At 44.9% G+C, this 19,309-nt stretch overlaps 1 long non-coding RNA gene across 1 annotated transcript; it reads left to right on the plus strand.

Annotated features, from left to right (window-relative positions):
* The first annotated feature begins 10,585 nt into the window (after positions 1-10,585).
* Positions 10,586-18,698, plus strand: LOC132655936 (uncharacterized). Its single transcript, XR_009593905.1, has 3 exons — positions 10,586-10,769; positions 16,976-17,284; positions 17,464-18,698. It is a non-coding gene; the product is annotated as an uncharacterized LOC132655936 (long non-coding RNA).
* The last annotated feature ends 611 nt before the right edge of the window (positions 18,699-19,309 follow it).

Below are 19,309 nucleotides of genomic sequence, written 5' to 3' on the forward strand. Positions count from 1 at the left end.
AGTTTTCTTAGATGTCTCCTCCTTCCTGGCCTTTGCTAGGTTAGATTTCAGGCTTCTGGTTGGCTGTTTTATACTTTCGCCTCCTGTCCCAGGAGGCTAGTTAGCCAAAACAAGGCTAGAGGGAGACCGAAATTTAGAGGTACATCTACAAACTGTGTGCTTTGGGCAGAGCTGTATGCTTTCTGCTTCTTGGGTAGCATAAATGATGAGCATTTCTTTCTCATGGTTCTGGAAGGGTTTGCTTCCCTGGTGAAGGCCTTCTTCCTGTCTTGCAGTCAGCCAGCCATGCTCCCACCGGGCTCTCGTGTGGTATACAGGAAGAGGGAAGACAGTGCGTTTGGTGGTGTTTCTTCCCAAAACAGCACGTAGCCCATCATAGGGTCCCCGTGGAAGTGAGCTTATCCACGCACAATCATCTTTCTCAAACGACAAGTCGTAAATCATTTAAAGACCAACTTTAAAAAAGTTTCTTCAACAGTTATAAATAAACATGTAAAAATTCGAATTGTTACATTTATTTATATTTATTTTATGCACAGGGAGGCACGTATGTGAGGCGGCAGGACAACTTGCAGAAGTCAGCTCTTTCCTTTCGCTGTGTGGTCCAGGAGACCCAACAGAGACGGCTGGGTTTTGCAGGTTTAACTGCAGCATCCCCGCAGGCTCAGGCGTCTGGATGACTGGCTCCCAGCTGGTGGCGCTGTTTAGGGGCGGTTTAGGAGGCGCGGCCTTGCTGGAGGAAGCATGTCACCGAGGGGGTGGGCTTTGAGAATTTAGTCTCCTTCCACTGCAGTTGTACTTTTCTCGGCTTCCTGTTTACAGTCAAAAGTGTGATGTCTTAGCTTCCTGTTCCTACAGTCAAGCCTGCTGCCTGCTGCCCTGCCCGCCCGCCATGATGGACTCTCATTTCTCTGGAATTAACATAAACCAAAATAAACTCTTTTTTCCCCCCACTGGTTCCTTCGTCTAACGTTGCCTTAGCACATTAAGAGAAAAGTAACTGATCCAGTAGCGCTGGTGGCAAGTGCCAGCACTCAGCCAGCTCACCCAGACCTCTATTGGACGTTGTCAGCAATTCACAGGCAGTGAAGAGCACCTCATCCAAAGATGTAGAAAAGACAGTGTGTGTGCTGAGGCGGGGGGGTGCAGTGGAGGAGTGCTTGCCGGTGTGCTCTGGATCTGACCCCCAGAACTACAAAAAGGAACAAGGAAAGAAAAGAAAGGGGAGGCATTCTATTGACACCTGCCGAAGCTGGTCTTCCTAAGTTGGAACAGGAAATGAAAGCTTTAAAGAAGGCAGTTAGTCATTGCCACGTTATTTTCCTGGCAGGATTATCAAGCAGAGGGGACTCCATTATGCCGAAGACTCAGGGTTTATTTTTTAAGTTTAAATTTTTTATTCATGTATATATGTGTATCCATTTGTATGTATGACAAGTGTATGCAGGTGCCCACATAGGGCAGACGAAGGGGTGGGATATCCTGAAGCCAGAACTATACACAATTGGGAGTCCTTGAATGGGGCGCTTGGATCTGAACTCTTGTCCTCTGGAAGAGCAACAAGCGCTCTTCAGCGCTGAGCTGCATCTCAGTCTTGCTTTCAAGAAAAGCCTGCCTGTCTGGAGTCTCACCTGGTTATCTAGGGCTTCAGTTTGATATGTGGTGCTTAGCATAACTGACTACATTTTGATTCAGTTGGGATCTAGTATAGGAGTTGAATTTGAAAGATGGTCTTTGGGGCTGGAGACATGGCTCAGTGGTTAAGAGCACTGGCTGTCCTTCCAGGGGCCTAGGTTTGATTCCCAGCACCCACATGGCAGCTCACAACTCTCTGTCACTTCGCTTCCAGTGGGTCTGATGTCTTCTGGCCTCTGAGAATACCAGGCCTCACATGCTGCATACACACACACACACACACACACACAGGCAAAACACTCCTACACATAAAATAAATGAATTTAATATAATCATTATAAAAAAATAAAGGAGAGGGCTGGAGAAATGGATTGGTAATTACGAGTCATGGGCTGCTCCTTCAGAAGACCTGGTTTCAATTCCCAGCAGCGACATGGCAGCTCACAATTGTCTGTAACTCCAGTTCCTAGGTACCTGACACCCCTTTTCTGGATTTCATGAGCACTCCACATAACTGGTGCACAGACACACAGACATTTGTGTATCATACACATAAAATAATAAAATGTACTTTAACTTCCCCAAAGATGGCCTCATATAAATTTTATTTACTATTTCTCAAAGGCTTTACCTCCGAATATCATCACTTCAGGATGGAAAACTTTAATATATGAATCTGGGGGGAACACAATTAACCCATAGCAGGTATTTTGGGTTCCCAACTTTCATTCTTCTCAGCATCTTTTGCACACATCTGTGAGGAGGAGAGGTAGTTGGAAAACGTACGTCTTGGTCTACTCTGGGGTTTCTTGGCCGAGCAGAATCCTGAGCAGGGCCTCCAGGAGTAATGGCGGAACAGCCATTCCCTGTTGAGAGGTCCCCAGCAGGAGCCGGGTGTGACATGGGATGTGTTAAAAATGTGAAGACAAGTTGTGGTGGTGCATTTTTTTTAAACGCTAGGGCTCGGGAGGCAGAAGCAGGTGGGTCTCTGTGAGTTTGTGGCCAGCCTGTCTTACATAGGGAATTCCAGGCCAGCCATGACTGCAGGAAGAGAAGAGATCCTTTCTAAAACCAAGACTGTAGAGACAGACTCACATGTGCTATCAGACCTTTCTTCAATCACAAATTATGGTTTCGCAGGCAGGAGTACGGGAAGGCTCCACCCTACCAGGGCTCCTATGAAACTGACCTAGGGACAAAGAACTCAGCAAGGCTTGAACACATGGGAATTTTATGTCCGCTATCCCAAAGGACCCTTGAAACTCTCCTTTTCAAAAGCCGGGTATAAAATGAAATTCAGACCTGGACTTGATTTTTTTTTTAAGTCTCTATAACAAAGAACATACAAGGAAGGCAGCCTGAGGCCCTGTCACCTTCCCTCCACAAAAGGACTGTTACTGTCAGCACAGCTCCTGGTTAAATCTATGCATCTTTTGGCCTTTGTCTTAAGGTATGGCAAAAACCTAAGGTTGCCACAGGCATGGGGAGAGAAGCAAGCAGCTTTTGTCCTTGATTTGGCCACACTGTAATCAACCCATCTTCCTTCACCAATTACTGTTGTGTGTGTGTGTGTGTTTGTTTGATGGCATAGTAGGGAAGCGAGGAGGTGGCCCTGTGGTGCTGCCCCCTCTTGTCCTTTGGCCATGTCCCCTGCAGGACACCTTTGTCTTACATGTACAAAAGCACAGTTCAGGCTTGTTCTTTTGACCAAATCCTACCGGGGACTCTAACTGGCTGATGCCATTGGGCACATAGACCTTCTGTCCCAGTTTCCGCAGAGTAAAAATTAATCCTGTGAATTATTTTCAAAGGAGGAAATGAGTCAGTCCCCTCGTCACGCGATTAACTCCATGATTAAGGCTCTCCCTCTTCCCTGAGAATGTGGGTGTTTTTTTTTTTTTTTTTTCTTGCAGGGGGAGGGGAGGTTGGGAAGCATTTCACAATTCAAACATACCCCCACCACCCCTGCCCCCATGTCTCCCCCTCCATTTGCTAAACTTGTCTGGATGCGTTTGAGTTTAAGTAGCAGAGTCTCTGCCGGGGTGAGGCAAATCCTGTCCTACCAGTTTGACAAATCTGTTCAGGCATGCTTGAATCCCAGCAACGGTTAGGTTTCCTTCCATGTTCATGGGGAGGGGAAGCAGAAAGGAAACAGAAGTCAAAGAAAAGCTAGTGAAAGGACAGAGCCGTCCTGCGCCCTTGCCTGCCCTGGGTCTTCTGTGTGATATTTACTTTGATGCTTAATTTTGCTGCCAAAATTGCCTTTTTTTTCTTTCTTTTTCTTTGCATACCTGGGACCATGAGTTCTGTGGGGGTCAGACTGTGCTCCTCTGTGTTAGGTGTAGTGCTTAAGGCACCTATTTTTGACAACTAAAGAATATCTATAGATGGTGACGGAGACTTGGGGCAGGGGTTAAAGCAAACACACCCGTTTCCTCTTTGCTTTGAACACAGAACACTGTAAAAAAAAAAAAAAAAAAAGCCCAGGATTTTTTTATTTTTAAAGGACTGGAGTTGAGGCTCCCCTTCCATCATGTGGGTTCAGCAGATCAAACTGTTGTCATACGGCCCGCACAGTAAGCGCCTTTGCCTGCTGAGCCGTCTTGCAGACCCAGAAAACCAATGTAAAAAGAACAGCTCTCTTTCTGGAGAGAAATATTGTCCAATGGCCTGCTCAGGCGTCTCCAGTGACGGCTGTGCTCTGCCAGCTGACGTGCAGCTAGGGGGCACACGGCTCCATGTGTGAGAACTGACCCCGTTTCTGTGGTTCTGTTCATTTATTTTAGATTGGCTCTCGCTATGTAGCCCTGGCTGGTCTGAAGCTCACTGTGTAGACCAGGCTGGCCTTGAACTCACAGAGACTCACCTGCCTCTGCCTCTCCAAATGCTGAGATGAATGTGCCTGATCTTTTTGCAAGAAACCACAAACATGCAGCCAAACTCACCCAAAGGCAGTCCCCATACTGCAGCACCCCAGCCGTCGTCACGTCTTGTTTTCCTGGGACTGTTAATGATACATCATCACAGATAACGGAAGTTTGGTCTTCCATGATTTTTTTTAGACAGTGGCCAGATGGATGGGTACGCATACAGAGCCCTCTTCCAGATCTTGTTGAAGGTTATACTGGGGACTGTTGTCTCGTTAGCACTAATAAAACCAAAGAGAGGCAGAATAAACCCTTTGGCTTTATTTGATTTTATCATCAAGTTTGGAAGCTGCTGAGCTAAGGGTTAGGCTGCTGTTAGCTTTGCCACAGACAGCACATCTGCCCAATGGGTCAGGGGCTGCTGGGTACCACAGGCGTTTAGGGTCAACTCATTGATGTCACTGAGCCTTTCTTTGAGTCTGCCCACGTGTCTGAGGGGTGACTTTTGATGGCTGGGCCCAAACTCCACTTCCAGAACATGCTGATGTCACCATTCTCTGAAGAGCCTTGAAGTTTGATTTCTAAAGTGCAGATCATCAATTCGCTTTCATTCACCTTCAACCACTTGCACGTCTCACACTCCTCTGCCTCATTGGGTCCGGAATAACCAGAAACTGTCTCCCAGGACATAGAGCTATCCTGATTATACAGGCTGCTTCATGAACACATTCTCATTTTCTTTCTGGGCGTTTGCAGTGTGGTCCTGGTTGATCTGCTACTTCCTGTGTGGCCTACAATACTCTCATACTTTTGTCACTTTTTTTTCTTTTCCTTCGATTTTTCAAGACAAGGTTTCTCTGTGTATTTCTGGCTGTCTAGAACCTCACTTTGTAGAGCAGGCTGACCTCGAACTCAGAGATGTGCCTCCCTCTGCTTCCAGAGTGCTGGGATTAAAGAAGTGAGGCTCCCCTGCCTCTAATCACTCTTGTCAGCTGTCACAGCTGGCTTTACTCTCACTTTCAAACCGTCATTTTAGGAGCAAATGGCAAATGCCAGAGATGGCAGAGACAGGCCCCCACAACAACAAAAGAGGTAGAGGTGGCCCTCGTTTCTCACAATCCCCACTGGTGAGGTAGATAGCACTCCCTTTACCTGTGTTTCTGCTGAAAACAGAGAGAGGAAAATGCAGTCCTATTTTCTGTATGTTTGTACAGGGAGAAAACTTATTTTATTTTGAAGACAGTCAGGGTCTCCAAGTGGCCCAGGCTAGTCTTGATGCCGTAATAAGTAGATTTAAACCAAGTCCTCTAAGGAGGGCTATCCAGCAGGATTTGTGGGAATCACTTGTCCCAGGTTCTTTCAAAAGAAGCAGCTTTCTTAAGATTCTCAGCCCCTCCCCATTTAATTGTCACTCTGAGAACCGTCGCTCAGGGGAGGTGCACATCCAGGATTCCCTGTGATTATGTGATGGCTCTCTAAACCCTGGAGCTGTTCACTATTCTTTTGAAAACACAGCTTTAGTCTCTCCCCATTCAGCTTTGTTCCCTCATTTAAACGCTAAGCCTGAAGCCAGGCCACTTTTCTCCATGGCTCTAACTACATCCTGACACCCCTCTGCTTGGCAAAGTCCCCCGCTGGACCTGACAAACACTTTTCAAATACACAGATGGGTTGTTCTGTGATCGCTGTCTTCATTCCTCTGTCTGTTCGCCTTTTCATGAAACTCCCATGATACTTCTCTGAAATAACCGAAAAAGCTGTCCCCAGCCATTTTGAAGAACCGTTTGTCACAAACTCCAAAATTCCCTGGATACAGCTTTCATGGATTTTATAGGGTGGGATTACAGTAGTATATAAAAACAGCCACAGGTTAAGCAAAACAAGGGCCAGTCGAGCAATTTGAGGGGTCCAGGAATGTGTTTTGCTTTGCTACAGGCAAAAATCATCTGCAGAAGGCTGACACAGTTACTCCTTTGAACCAGCCTGAGTGTGCAACCCACGCCCCAGCTCTGTAATCTAGACGGTCTGTCTACCCTAGAAGCAGGTCCTAGTCATAAAGCACCAACATCAGTGCCTTTCCTAGAGTAGTCTCCTGTAGGAAAATTCTTTATATTATGGGCAGAGGAGTCTTTACAATGGCCAGGGAACAGTATAGGCCCTGCTGCTCTGTACCCTTCACATATATGCACACACACACACACACACACACACACGTATATATAATGATCATATGTGCATGCGTGTTTACTTCCAGAGGCATCAGGTGCTCTGAACCCAGAGTTATAGGCAGCTGTGAACTCCCTGTCATTGGTGCTGGGATCCAGGCTCAGGTCCGCTGCAAGAGCAGCGAGCGTCCTTAACCACTGAGCCATCTCTCTGGCCCCTGTCCTTACACTAGGCAGGAAAGAGGAGCTGCCTCCACCTGGATCTGAAGGACAAAGGTGGGGGAGGGGTGCCAGACAGCAGCCTGTGCTACAGGGGTTAACACACTCATTTAATTTCATTGGAAAAAAATAATGAAACCGGCGAAAAGTATTTATGGAACCGGAGGAGAGAGCATATTTTGCTGGTTTTACTTTATGTTTGAAGTTTTGGGTATAGCTCTGCTCATAAATACTGAAATGCCTGGCATAAAGAACGCAGCCTGGGGCATACCCCATAAAACTTACAGTGCAATTAAATGAGCAATTTCCACTGGAAATAAAACCGGTGTGTTGAGTGGAATATGAATTAAATCGCACGGGACTCGGGCTTGCACGAGGCTTTGGAGAGGAGCCTGCTGGTGTTGGTGGCACCGAATGCAGTCCATATACAGGTCAAAGCCGATAAGCAGCAAAGGATAGCTGTAGGAAGGTCAGGGCATTTCACACTGAGATTAATGCCGTCCCCCGTCCCTTCTCCTGGAAAGATTCAGAAAAACTAGTGGCGATAGGGAAAGGAGGAAATCTCACCTTTATCACACAGGCAGGACAAGCTTTTGTATTGTGTCTGTGGTAGAGAATTTTGGACACTTACTTTAGACTTCATTTTCAGTTTCTGAATGTTCTCTCCTGAGAAAGTCGTGTGTGTGCGTGTGCGTGTGTGTGTGTGTGTGTGTGTGCGTGTGTGTGTGTGTGTGTGTGTGTGTGTGTGTGTGTGGCTGGTTGGGTAAAGAGATACATCAGGGGTCAAGAGCATTTATTTGCTTTTCTTCGAAAGGATTGGAGTTTGGTTTCCAGCACCCACATGAGGTGGCTAACATCTGCCTTTAACTTTAGTTCCAGGGCGTTTGACACCCCCTTCTGGGATCTGTGCTACCCCTCACACATGTGGCTCCCCCATGCACAAATAAAAAGAAATTAGCAAGTCACTCAGGTGTCATGAAAAAGGCTTCACAAAAGAGACTGCAACAGGAGCATCCAATAAAACATCCGCTCATACCATGACTACTCTCCATCTTGGTCCAATTGGGACCTTATGGGACATTCAAAGGTGATGCCCCACTGGGCCAGTGAGATGGCTCGCTGTATGGAGGTGCTTGTAGCCGAGTCTGATCATTTGAGTTTAACCCCCCAGAATCCACAAGGTAGAAGGGGAGAGTGGGCTCTTGACAATTGTCCTCTGATCTTCACACCAGGGCTGTGGAATGTGGACACACATACACACACACACACACACACACCAGAGCATTTACACAAAATACATTAACAAAGATGTCCTTTTTAACAAGATGGTGCTTTGTTGTTACCTTATGGAAAACCCCATTCAGGAAACAACATTGGTTTTGGCCTGGAAGAAACCATTTGGACAAGTTTGGAAGTAACCATTTGGACAAGTCTGGCTGACAGACAGGTTGAGTTTAAGAACAGTTCTTGCTCAGTATCCTTCAGCTCCCTATCCATGCACATGCAAACAATTGCAAGTGAAAAATACTAAAACCATTTTAAAGAATGGAACACTAGACATAGCTGACTTTTATTATTTTTTTTCTGTCATCCAACATTATCGTTTTAGTTAGAGAGGGGGGATTTAGATGACTCAGGAGGTCAGGTCACGCCTCTGTGCAAGTCACAAGCAAAAATGTGCCATCTCGTAGGAAGCACTAGAGCAGCTATCAACAGGGCCTCCTGGACCAATTCCCTCCAGCCTCCTGGGTCAAGTGACCAGAAAGCTGTGCTTTAAAAATCTAAACCTACCCACAACAAGGCCTGTCTTATCTCTTTTGAAGAATTAGGGTAAGGCCTTGGGAAGGGAAGCCTCACATTTTGACTCTTGTGAAAGCCACAGCCAACGTCGGAGAAGCCAGCTCCGACCCTCGGTGTTCTTCCTCCCCGGACCCAGGGAGCCAGGTGGCGGGTGACGGCGCCCGGTATTCCGGCCAGCATCCTCAGGAACTTTAAAAGGGCAGCGGTGAAACCACATGTCTCTGGTGCATGTTTGCTTTGTCTGAGTCCACATTCTATCACCAAAGCAAGCGGAATCCATCACCGTACAGTTCCCACACGTTTTCTAGCTGTACTCCACATCCCATGAAACCTTTCTGAGAAACACTTGTTCTCTTGCAAGGCAAGGGATATTTTGATTTTTCTTTTTTCAGATTTGCTCTTGTTCTATTCAGGCCCTCTAAACTTTGCATATCTTATTTTTCCACAATAGCCGTTTTCATCTGCTTGCAAATGTGCACAACCACACGCACATATATTCAGGGGCTGCATCCTAAAATGAGCAACGCCGCCTTGCTGAGCTGGCCGCCTGGCCTCTCGCTGTAACCACCGATAGGTTTGGACTAGAGAGGCAGTGAGCTGCCAGTTCACCAGCGAGGAGGGCAGGAAACCCCAACATTGCTGGGATGTATGTGTGAAGAGGAAAGCTGTGGCTGCTTGAGAGAGAGAGACGCAGTGTTCCTGGTGACCCTGACGTGGGAGACATTTCCGGCTTAGAGCAAAGACAGCATAAAAAGCATGCTTTGTTTAAGTTAGCAAAATAGTATACAGTCAGATTTTTATTTTTTACAGTTTTATATGTATTATGAGTAGTGGTGTATGTGTGTAGTAAGGCTTTCTTTATGTTTTATTATTTGGATGAGATTTAAAGAGCAAAACACGCACTTTTTTAAAGACACATTTTTATTTCTTCAGAAGATTAAAAAAATCATACACTGCATTTATTTTCAGCGGAATATCTGCCTCTTTGCTGCTGCGTTAGGTCAGATCATTTTACGCTTTTCCTTGGGTAACTACTAGCAGTTTGAAAACAGTTTTATTAATTAACAAGCGGGGGATGCAATATATCATCACATCTTTGGAGCTCTGGCACCAGCTAGTGGTCGCAGGGAGAAACTTCACGACCACGCTCAAATCCTGAAGTCTGTTTCGCCATTTGCCTTTTCTTCCTCCTGTATCCTCCCATGTTTTTCTTCATCAACATCAAATGGGGAGTCATTACAATTGGTCAGCGAGTAGAGATTATAGATGAATTTAGAAAAAAACAAAACAAAACAAACAACAGTATGCCAGGGACAGAGAGAGAGAGAGAAGGAAAAGCCAGACAAATGTAACCACTTTCCCAAAGGATTTGAGATCATTTATCTCTTCACATATTCCTGGCATTCGATAGAGCAGTTCAGATTTTGCCAGTGAGTTTTGAGCCTTTTGTTTTTCATTTGTAGATATGCTTGAATATATTCCTAAGCCCTGTGGTGACTATGACCCTCACAGACAGCAATGAGAACACAATGTAAGTGGGAATTAATGTTTGCTTCTAAGCACAAATATTTCTATTGTGCACAAGAATTCCGAGAGGAATGATTCTTAGACACTTAGCAGAGAAGAAACCCCTTAAGACGGCATGTGCATCTGGACCCTATGGGTGAAAATACTCAAGTTACGTGCAAAGGGCACCTTTTAGGTTAGACACAGCGCACTTAGGTGTGGAGCTCAGTTCAGTCTCAAATAGAAGTAGGTTATGATGAAAACATCACGAAGACCGAATATTTGGCAGGCTCCTTCCTTCCTTTAATTAAGCAGCATCGGACCACACTGGGGTTACAAAGGTCACTAATAAATAAATCCTGAAGCTAAGCATTACACCCATTAAATGGTGGGAGCTGTTGATAACTCCATTGCTTATTGCTAGAATCAATATCATTAATAACATACACGGAATTTATTACGAAAACAATCTGAAGGTGGCGAAGGGCTTTTCTTTTGAAATTTCAGTCACAGATCTGTGTCAGTTACGGAGAACAAGGACAGTCCAAGCTGGGGCCTTTTGTGATGCTTTTGAAAGGTAAGGCTAGCTTTGGAGTTCTGGGGAGGAAGGACGGCCACAGTTTAACAAGGAAGCCTGACTCGTGTGTGTGTGTGTGTGTGTGTGTGTGTGTGTGTGTGTGTGACGTTGGGAAACAGTGTTTACAGTTTTAATGATGAGAGATACCCCACTGAGAGACAGACACCCCACTGCAAAATAGGCGGTCGAGGTGATACTGTATGAGACGCTTAAAACTTGCTGAAATCTGAGCATTTTGTATAGAAAGGCCTTACCAAACTAGTTAAAAATGTTGCCGTTCCCTTTTTGTATTTAATCTTTTAACCTTTGGTGTGTAAGGACAAAACATTTTAAAGATCTCTCTCTCCTGTCTCCCCTTTCCTTCTTAAGATGAAAGCCACGTTTATATAATTGAATAAGTTTCAAATCATACCTGAAAGGAAGTATCATTGTGTTTTTGAAAAAAAAAAAAAAAAGATAATTGATTTCAATAAGGCTGAATTAATGACAGAGGATAAACTGAAATAGAAGTGAAGGGTAATTGAATTGCCATAAAAAATTGAGAATCACACCAAACCCAAATAATTTATGCTCTTTGACATCAGCTTGTAGTATGTAGTACTTATTTTAAATGCTGAGTTTGTCATTAGGCATATCTTTAGAACTGTTTAGTGGTTGCTTTAAAATATTTTGATGCCTACTATAATCTTTATATAATTCCCCCATATGCTGCCAAGCAAATGCTACAAAATACCATCCCATCATAATTTGAAATTTGCTCATAAAGATTTTAAGATTTATCATTGCTGGGTTATTTCTTCTTTTTGAAATTATGCAATCAGAAATTAACTGTATATTGCAAATGAACACATTTAAAGGAAATGTATCTGAATATATTCCTGAGTTAAAAAAAAAAGGACCTCTTTAGAGATCAATCCATGACTTTTATACAATGATACCAGCAAATAACCAGTTCACTCAGTTCCAATCCTTGCATGAGATGGCCTATAAAATTTTTATAAAAGAAATAAACATTTTTACTCATGGCCCTGAATGTGACGACGTAAAGAGAAACTTACAGATAAACAGACTTGCGTGTTCCTCCTGACATTCACGTCTGCAGACTCCAGGCCTACTAAAATGCAGACACACAGAGTTAAATATTTGCTTGGCTTCCAGATGCCATGGCTGGGAAGCCGCACGGCCTTCCCCCGCGCCGGGAGCGGGGAGGCCTCTGCGGAGCATCCCTTTAGGAGGCACTGGTGCCGGATGAGGGGCCGCAGCTGCCAGCCAAGCGCTGCAGATGGCCCCCCTCATTAGCCTGCAGCGCCCCACGCAGCCATCCGGAGGAGGCTCGGGATGGCACTCGGACAAGATGTTAAGCTAGCCTCCTGTTCAATGTCATTACGGCTCCTCCAAACCCTCCGTTCAGCGCGCCCTGCCAGGCTCCGTCCAGGCGAGGGGACCAGCTTCGGACCGGGAAACTTCCTAATTCTGGGCTAACCTGGGCCGTCTGCCAATGCAGCCTGGCTCCCCGCGTGAGATGCCTTGGCAGCCTCCTTTCTCCTCTTCCTCGCCTGCCCACTCATTTATTAACGTCACGGGATTTTTAATTCTGTTTTCCCTACCCTTTGTTTACGGACCAGCCTTGGAATCGGGGCATCCAGCCCGGCAACCGGAAATGTTGGTTAAGTTTAGCAGTCGAAACAGCAGGGGGAGCTCAGACTGTTTTACGGTCTGCAGTTTCTCAAGCTAGACTGGAGTAATTATGATAGCTGTGGTCTTACAATTAGAACATAGATGTTTACAATCTGTGTACAAGCGTGACAAAGGTTGTACAACACAACCACCGTGCGCTAAACGACGGGGTTAAGTCACAGAGGGAGGAAACGCCATGGGTGTGGGATGGGGGAGGGTGGGGCGCTTGGGGGGGGTGGGGAGGGGACGGACGACAGCAAGAATTCTCTCTCGTGTCTTTTTGTTATTGCTTTTTTTCTGTTTGTTTTGAGACAGGGTTTCTCTGTGTAGATCAGGCTGGCCTTGAACTCAGAGATCTACCTGCCTCTGCCTCCCAAGTGCTGGAATTGAAGGTGTGCACCACCGCCTGGCTCCCTTGCCTTCTAATACAGACAAAAGAAAAAGAAAGTCTATATTCAAATCGTCTGAAGTCCCTCTGCAGCCTTGCAGCCTTGTAGCTGTCTTCTGTCGCTTCTAGCTAGAGCTTAAAACTTTTTTTTTCTTTAGATTTTCATTTCGTTCATGTGGGGGGTCCGAGGTCAGGTCCTCTGGAACTGGAGTTAGGGATGTCTGTGGGCCATCACGTGGGTGCCAGGAACAGAGCCTGGTCCTCTGAGAGACTAGCAAATGCCCTTACCCGCGCTCCCCACCCCTCATCGGAGACATTTAAATAAATCACCTGATGCCTTTTTCGAGATGGAGAAAGTGAGGAGAGGCCCTTCCTGACATGAGCCAGACTTCAGTTTTAAAAGTTAAGAGTTGATAACATTTAAAGCCCAGTGGCCTTTTCTATTTTGCTCTGGTATTGGGTCACTAGTTTTGTGCTACTATAAGATAATTTAGGATGTATGAGTTACTCTTTGCTTTGCAAATCATTTGATGCCCGTGGGCATTTTACATCTTGTGGCTCACTTATGGCTCCCCTGGAGGGGAAGGAACTTTGGAGTGATGCTTAGGGCTTAAACTGGACTCAGCTTGCATCGGTAGACCAATCACTTTGCTGCGTGATTCATGTGTATGGTAAGAATTGTTTCTTAAATCTACACAATTGCTATTGAGTGGTTTTGGGTTTCATTAGACAGAATATAAAACTACGAATCAGCTTTATGTTGACAAGGGTGTTGAATACTGGCCCTAAAAATATAATTAAAAAATTAAGACTTAGAGGCTGATGAGATGGCTCTGGGGGATAGCAGAGAGCTGCCATCGCACCTGGCAACCCAAGTCCCATCCCGGAGATCCATCTGACAGAAGGAGAGGCCTGACCTCAGTAAACTGTCCTCTCGGTAAAGAGGCAGAAATGCTGACCGCTCCATGGCGCCTGCCTACCATCCCAGGGCTTGGGAATGAGAAGCAGGTGGGGATTTAGGAGAACTTTGTGTGTTTAGTGAGCTGGGGAGGGTGTTGGAGGGGGGTGTAAGAGGAATTATGCTCCAGGATGGTTGATTTGGTGACAAGGCACAGGATTCTTGAGGAAATAATCAGACTGATAGTGCAGCAAATAGAAAGCAAAATTAAAAAAAGTATTATTTTAAAGTCCCTATTCACATAGTTTTAGAATATAATTAAAAATATCTCCCTTTTTTACTATAATTAAAGATCTCTCTTTTTTAATATAATTAAAAAAGATGATTGGTTGATCAATGATACAACCCAGGAAACTAGTTTGGGTAGAGAGTGTGCGGTTTTTTTCTACTTCTAATAACATTCCACAGCCCACAGTTTATTATTCCAAATGCTGATGGATTATTTTAATCCTCATTAATCTGAGAAAGTTAACAGAAACTTTTTATTTAGTTGTTTAATATTATTATTGGTGTGTGTGTGTGTGTGTGTGTGTGTGTGATACATGCAGGCAGAAGTGTGGAGGTCAAAGGACAAAGTTTGGGAGTTCTCTCCTTCCATGGGACCTGGGGAGCAAATGCAGTCAGGTGCCTTATCTGCTTTATCGATGAGCCTCCTCCTAGGCCCCACAGATGCTTATGACAGTGCATGCGGACTCCTCCCAAACACCGTCTCCTTTGATTGAACCTGTGACGTGGATATGGTTGCAAGCTACGGCTGCTGAGTACTCCTCTGGAGAGCTGAGATTGCTTCATGGCTACCTTCAGGAGCCCTGTACCGTGGGCTGCAGCTCATTCAGTACAGCTGAATAAAACAACAGAAAATAACTTAAGAAAGACGTCCATTTGGATCAAGTATTGATCAACAATGTCTTTTTTTTTTTTTAAGATTCATGCTTTACCGATATGACATATTGAGCACTGGACTTGATCCAGAAAGAAAATGTGTATAGTAACAGGCAGAAATAACAGGCAGAATGGCCTGGAGGTGTAGCTCAAGTGTAGAGCACTGGCCTAGGACGCACAAGGCTGAGAGAGAATGTCAGGTGTAGTGACACACACCTGCGGTCCCGTATGGGGGCGGCACAGGCCCTTGGGGCTGGCCTGGGCTGCACAGCGCACGGAGGCACCGTCTCAGGAGAAAAGTGAAACAATTGAGCAATAAGGGGACCCTAAATTAAAGAGAAGATAGTTAAGAAGTTCTCATAACACACACTATTAAAATATGTGAAGAATATATAGGTTATGTTAATAAATAAAGAGGTCACATGATGTAATTTTTTAAAATTTATTTATTCTTTATACAATGTTCTGCCTGCATGTGAACCTGCACGCCAGAAGAGGGCACCAGATCTCACTACAGATGGTTGTGAGCCACCACATGGTTGCTGGGAATTGTACTCGGAACCTTTGGAAGAACAGCCAGTATTCTCAACCTCTGAGCCACCTCTCCAGCCCACATGATGTAATTTTTAAAGTACCAGAACATCCTGGGGTGGGGAGAAATAAGGCTTTTTTTTTTTTTTGCTTTGTTTTTGCAAAGGCCTTGTGGTGTAGGGCAGGGTAGCTACATGATCCTCCTGCCTCAGCTTACCAAGTACAAGGCTTGCAGGTGTGTACCACCACACCTGGCTAAGACGATCATTTTCTCCCAGACTGTGTGACCGGCCACCTGGGCAGGGCACTCCAGGTCTGTGTCTCAGTACTTGGGAGACTGAGGTAGGAAGGCTGCTGTGAGTCTCAGAGCGGCTTGGGCTACACCGTGAGATTCCGTCTCAACAACATCTGCCCCTCCCCCAACCCTAAACATACCAAACAAATCCCCCAGGCGAAAATGTAAGCACTCGACAAAAGGTAGGAGCTTACCTGGGTGGTGTTCAAAAGCGATGAAGCCAGCACCGGAGTTCATCGGCTGAGTAGTTCGAGCCATGCCCAGGGACACTCATTCCTGGCTCCTGGTCATCTCTGACTTCCGCGTCCGTGTCAACTTCTACCTAACTTTGTGTAGACAGATGGGGCTCTTGAGAGCAGTGTTTGGCATTGTCACACTTTCTGCTTGGCTCAGGAAGGGCAGGTTGATTATCATTAAAGTGTTATTTATTTCTATTTTATTAAGCCCTTTTTACATTCATGTTACAGGTTAATTTATACTTTTATTTCATGCACTACTTGGCTTTACTGATTAATATGCCCCATGGCATTCAATAAAGCCAGGCAGTGGAGGAAATAAGAGTGGTATTAATTTCTAACATTGCTATAAATTTCCCTTAATAAAACCAGCTCAATAGCATTACAGGAGTCGTACAATGGATGCTTCCAAATTGTTAACAAAGATGCAACTAAACAGTTTTCCTTCCGGAGTTTAGGACAGCTATATTGCCTTTTCTTTGAAGTGTTGCAGTGAGACAATCGGCTGTTACTGCTTCTCTCTGTAACAGGTAATCTCAGAGTTCACTGCAGTCCATGGCTCTTCACAGGGCTCATTCGGAAACAACTTACCCACACTCTAGGTTATGAGCTGTGCAAACTTGCCTGGGCCCACAGGCTCCTTGCAGAGGGCAGAGGGGATTTTATTTATGGATGGATTTTCATGAAGATTGGAATTCCACTGCAGGCTCCTGTTATTTGTCCTTCTTTGGTAGTTTAACAGTCAGTCCCAGTTGTAGGGCTGGTGAAAATCTATGGGCCAGAATTATTTTCATCACTTAATCCACCACTCTGACCCCAACTGCTCAATGAGGTAAGGTTAGAATTAGGATTTATAGGCATGTATAAAGTTGAGGACATGCTACCACCCACTGAATTTTGGGTCACAAAATTTTTATGATAAAGAATGTACTTCATTATCCAGTAACCAAATTCATGTATTGGAACAGAACATTCGCTCTGTGCTTCTTCTTTATAAGGCTCTAGCCTGGTGGTTCTCAACCTTCCTAACGCTGGGACCCACGTGTGGTGTCCCCCAACCTTAAAATTACTTCATAACTGTAATTTTGCTACTGTTACGAATCATAAGATGACTATCTGACCTCTGATAGAACCTTTGAGAACCTTTGAGTTACTTACTAGGATCTTGAAATTCACATGCTCTTGGGAAAGACAGTCAGAGAAAGGAAATATTTTTGCCTGTGGGTTCATTTCTTCTAGATTCGTTGCACCCTCTCACATCATGCTGACCAAAGTCCCAGGTACCTGGGCCCACAAGGCGCCTCAAGGAGCAGCAAAAGCCCGGGCCATCCGTGTCCCCACGCGCGCTGTGAGGACTTGGAGATTTTCAGAGGCCGCCTGAATGTACCGCCTTCACCTTGACGGCGTGACGCGGAGTGTGCAGTTCCCTCGTTTGCTTAACACTGTAGTTCACCCAGGAAATACGCACCCGTTCGTGCCAACGTGTTTCGTGAAAAACTAAAACCCCATCCTTCCGCATCTTTCTGCTCACAAGAATGATACTCCAAGGTAATATTTCCACATCACCCCTCAAACCAGGACTTAATCATACAGCGTCTTCAAGGGGGGAAAACCGAACACCCTGGAGGCTCAGGCTGCCCGTTCTGACGCAAAGCAAGCGATGTGCGGGCTCATAGCCCCATCTTTAAAAGTCAGTTTTCAAACCGTGATGAACTGTTTGTTTCTAGGGAGCCTGCATCCTGGACCTGGGAAAAGAAAGGCTTTCCTTTGAGGAAGCTGTGCTGGCAAATATCAGGACGTCTTAATGGGAGCAGTCCACACACGAATTCGTCCACAAAGGCAATTGCTTTTGTCAGAAATCTGTTTGCTAGCCATTTTGGGGAAAGACCTTGGAAGAGTCAATCCAAACTCATCATCCTCTTTTTCTTCCTGCAGGCTGGGTTTGATGTAGCCTAGGTTAGTCTTAAGCTTTTCCAGACGGCATCTGATGTAGCCCAGGATAGGCTTGAGCTGTGTATGTGGTTGAACTATGGTCTATGACCTGGAACTACTGCTCTTCCCACGTCCACCTTCTGACTGCTGTAATTACGGGTGTGTACCATTATACCCAGTGTACACAACTCTAGGAATTTCACCAAGTCTCACCCCTGCTAGGCAAAAGCTCTACCAGCTGCATCCCCGACCCTTGTTTTGATGTTTTACGAAGTAGAAAAAAATGTGGTGTTACCATATTTTTGGGATGGATCTGACAGCTGCCAACACACAAAAAATCTTAAAACAAGCGTCCACCTCAGTCAGTAGGCTAAAGACTATAACCAAGTGAGGGCATTTTATTAATGAAAAACTGAAAAGTCAAGCCTGTTGAGAAAATACGTATGGCAGTGAATTGAGAGAGAAAATAAGGTTGTATATAGTTTAGCTAACAGGAAATGAAAATACACTGTTGGTGACCCTTCAGGACTTTGAACTGATGGCCAATGAAATTGCTGGAACCAAACTCCCCATATTATTCTGCAAATTTGTTGCAGATGAATAAAGTCCAATTAAATGCCGAGAAAAATGTTTCTATTTTAGATACATGGTTTAGAAGCATTAAAACTTTAGGAACTTGCAAACCTACATTTTTTCCCCCTAAGTCATCTTTGGCCACTTGCAGGGCTTAGCCTGTGTTACCGTGTCAAGCTCTGGTAGCTTTTAGATGCTGGCACAGACATAAGTGAACAATGTAGGTTGAAATCAGACAGGATTTGCTTGACAAGACCTAGATCATGTCATGAAGCTATAAATGTCAGATGGCCCCAACCCCAGTCCTGAGTGAAGTACAAAATGTTTCGGTTGATTCCAGCTCAGCAAAACCTGTGCACATGAGCGGGAGTGTAGGCCCTTCCTTTCTTGAAGCTTTTTTCTTTCTTGTTTTAACAACTATCTAAAGCATTTCTGCTACCCTTTGAGGATATTATTTTTTTCCCCCAAGGGAAACATTGGACTCTATAGTATGACTTGAACAGTCTTTTGTGTCATTATTAATGCATTTCCTGTTAAAGGAAATGACTTTTTTTTTTTTTAAAGCATGATGGCTTAAACTTTAAAATAAGCACTATTGACTTTTGAAATGTATTATCTTAACCAATGCAATGACATGAAGAGTACATCATGGAAAATGCTTGTCATATGAACCCCATTGTCATTCTCCAGTTGAGTGGTGTGACTCAGGCTTGTGTTTTTGCCGGGGAGGGGGGGGGTAGCTACTGAAGTTGAGGAAGTCAGTTTTGTAGATAACCAGACCATTCATCTTTGGAGGAGTGGTGGATGATGTGATTTTTTTAAACAAAAATGTATCGCATCTATAATATAAATTATATGTCACAAAATAATTTCAAAGATATTGACAAAGGCCTTTCAAATGTCATTATGACATTCTATTTAAGAATTCAGTTTCTGCTGGGTGTGGTGGCGCACACCTTTAATCCCAGCACTTGGGAGGCAAAGGCAGGCCAGTCTCTGAGTTCCAGGCCAGCCTGGACTACAGATCAAGTTCCAAGAAAGCCAGAGCTACACAGAGAAACCCTGTCT

Source organism: Meriones unguiculatus, chromosome 8 (genome assembly GCF_030254825.1).
Source record: "Meriones unguiculatus strain TT.TT164.6M chromosome 8, Bangor_MerUng_6.1, whole genome shotgun sequence".
Taxonomy (NCBI): domain Eukaryota; kingdom Metazoa; phylum Chordata; class Mammalia; order Rodentia; family Muridae; genus Meriones; species Meriones unguiculatus.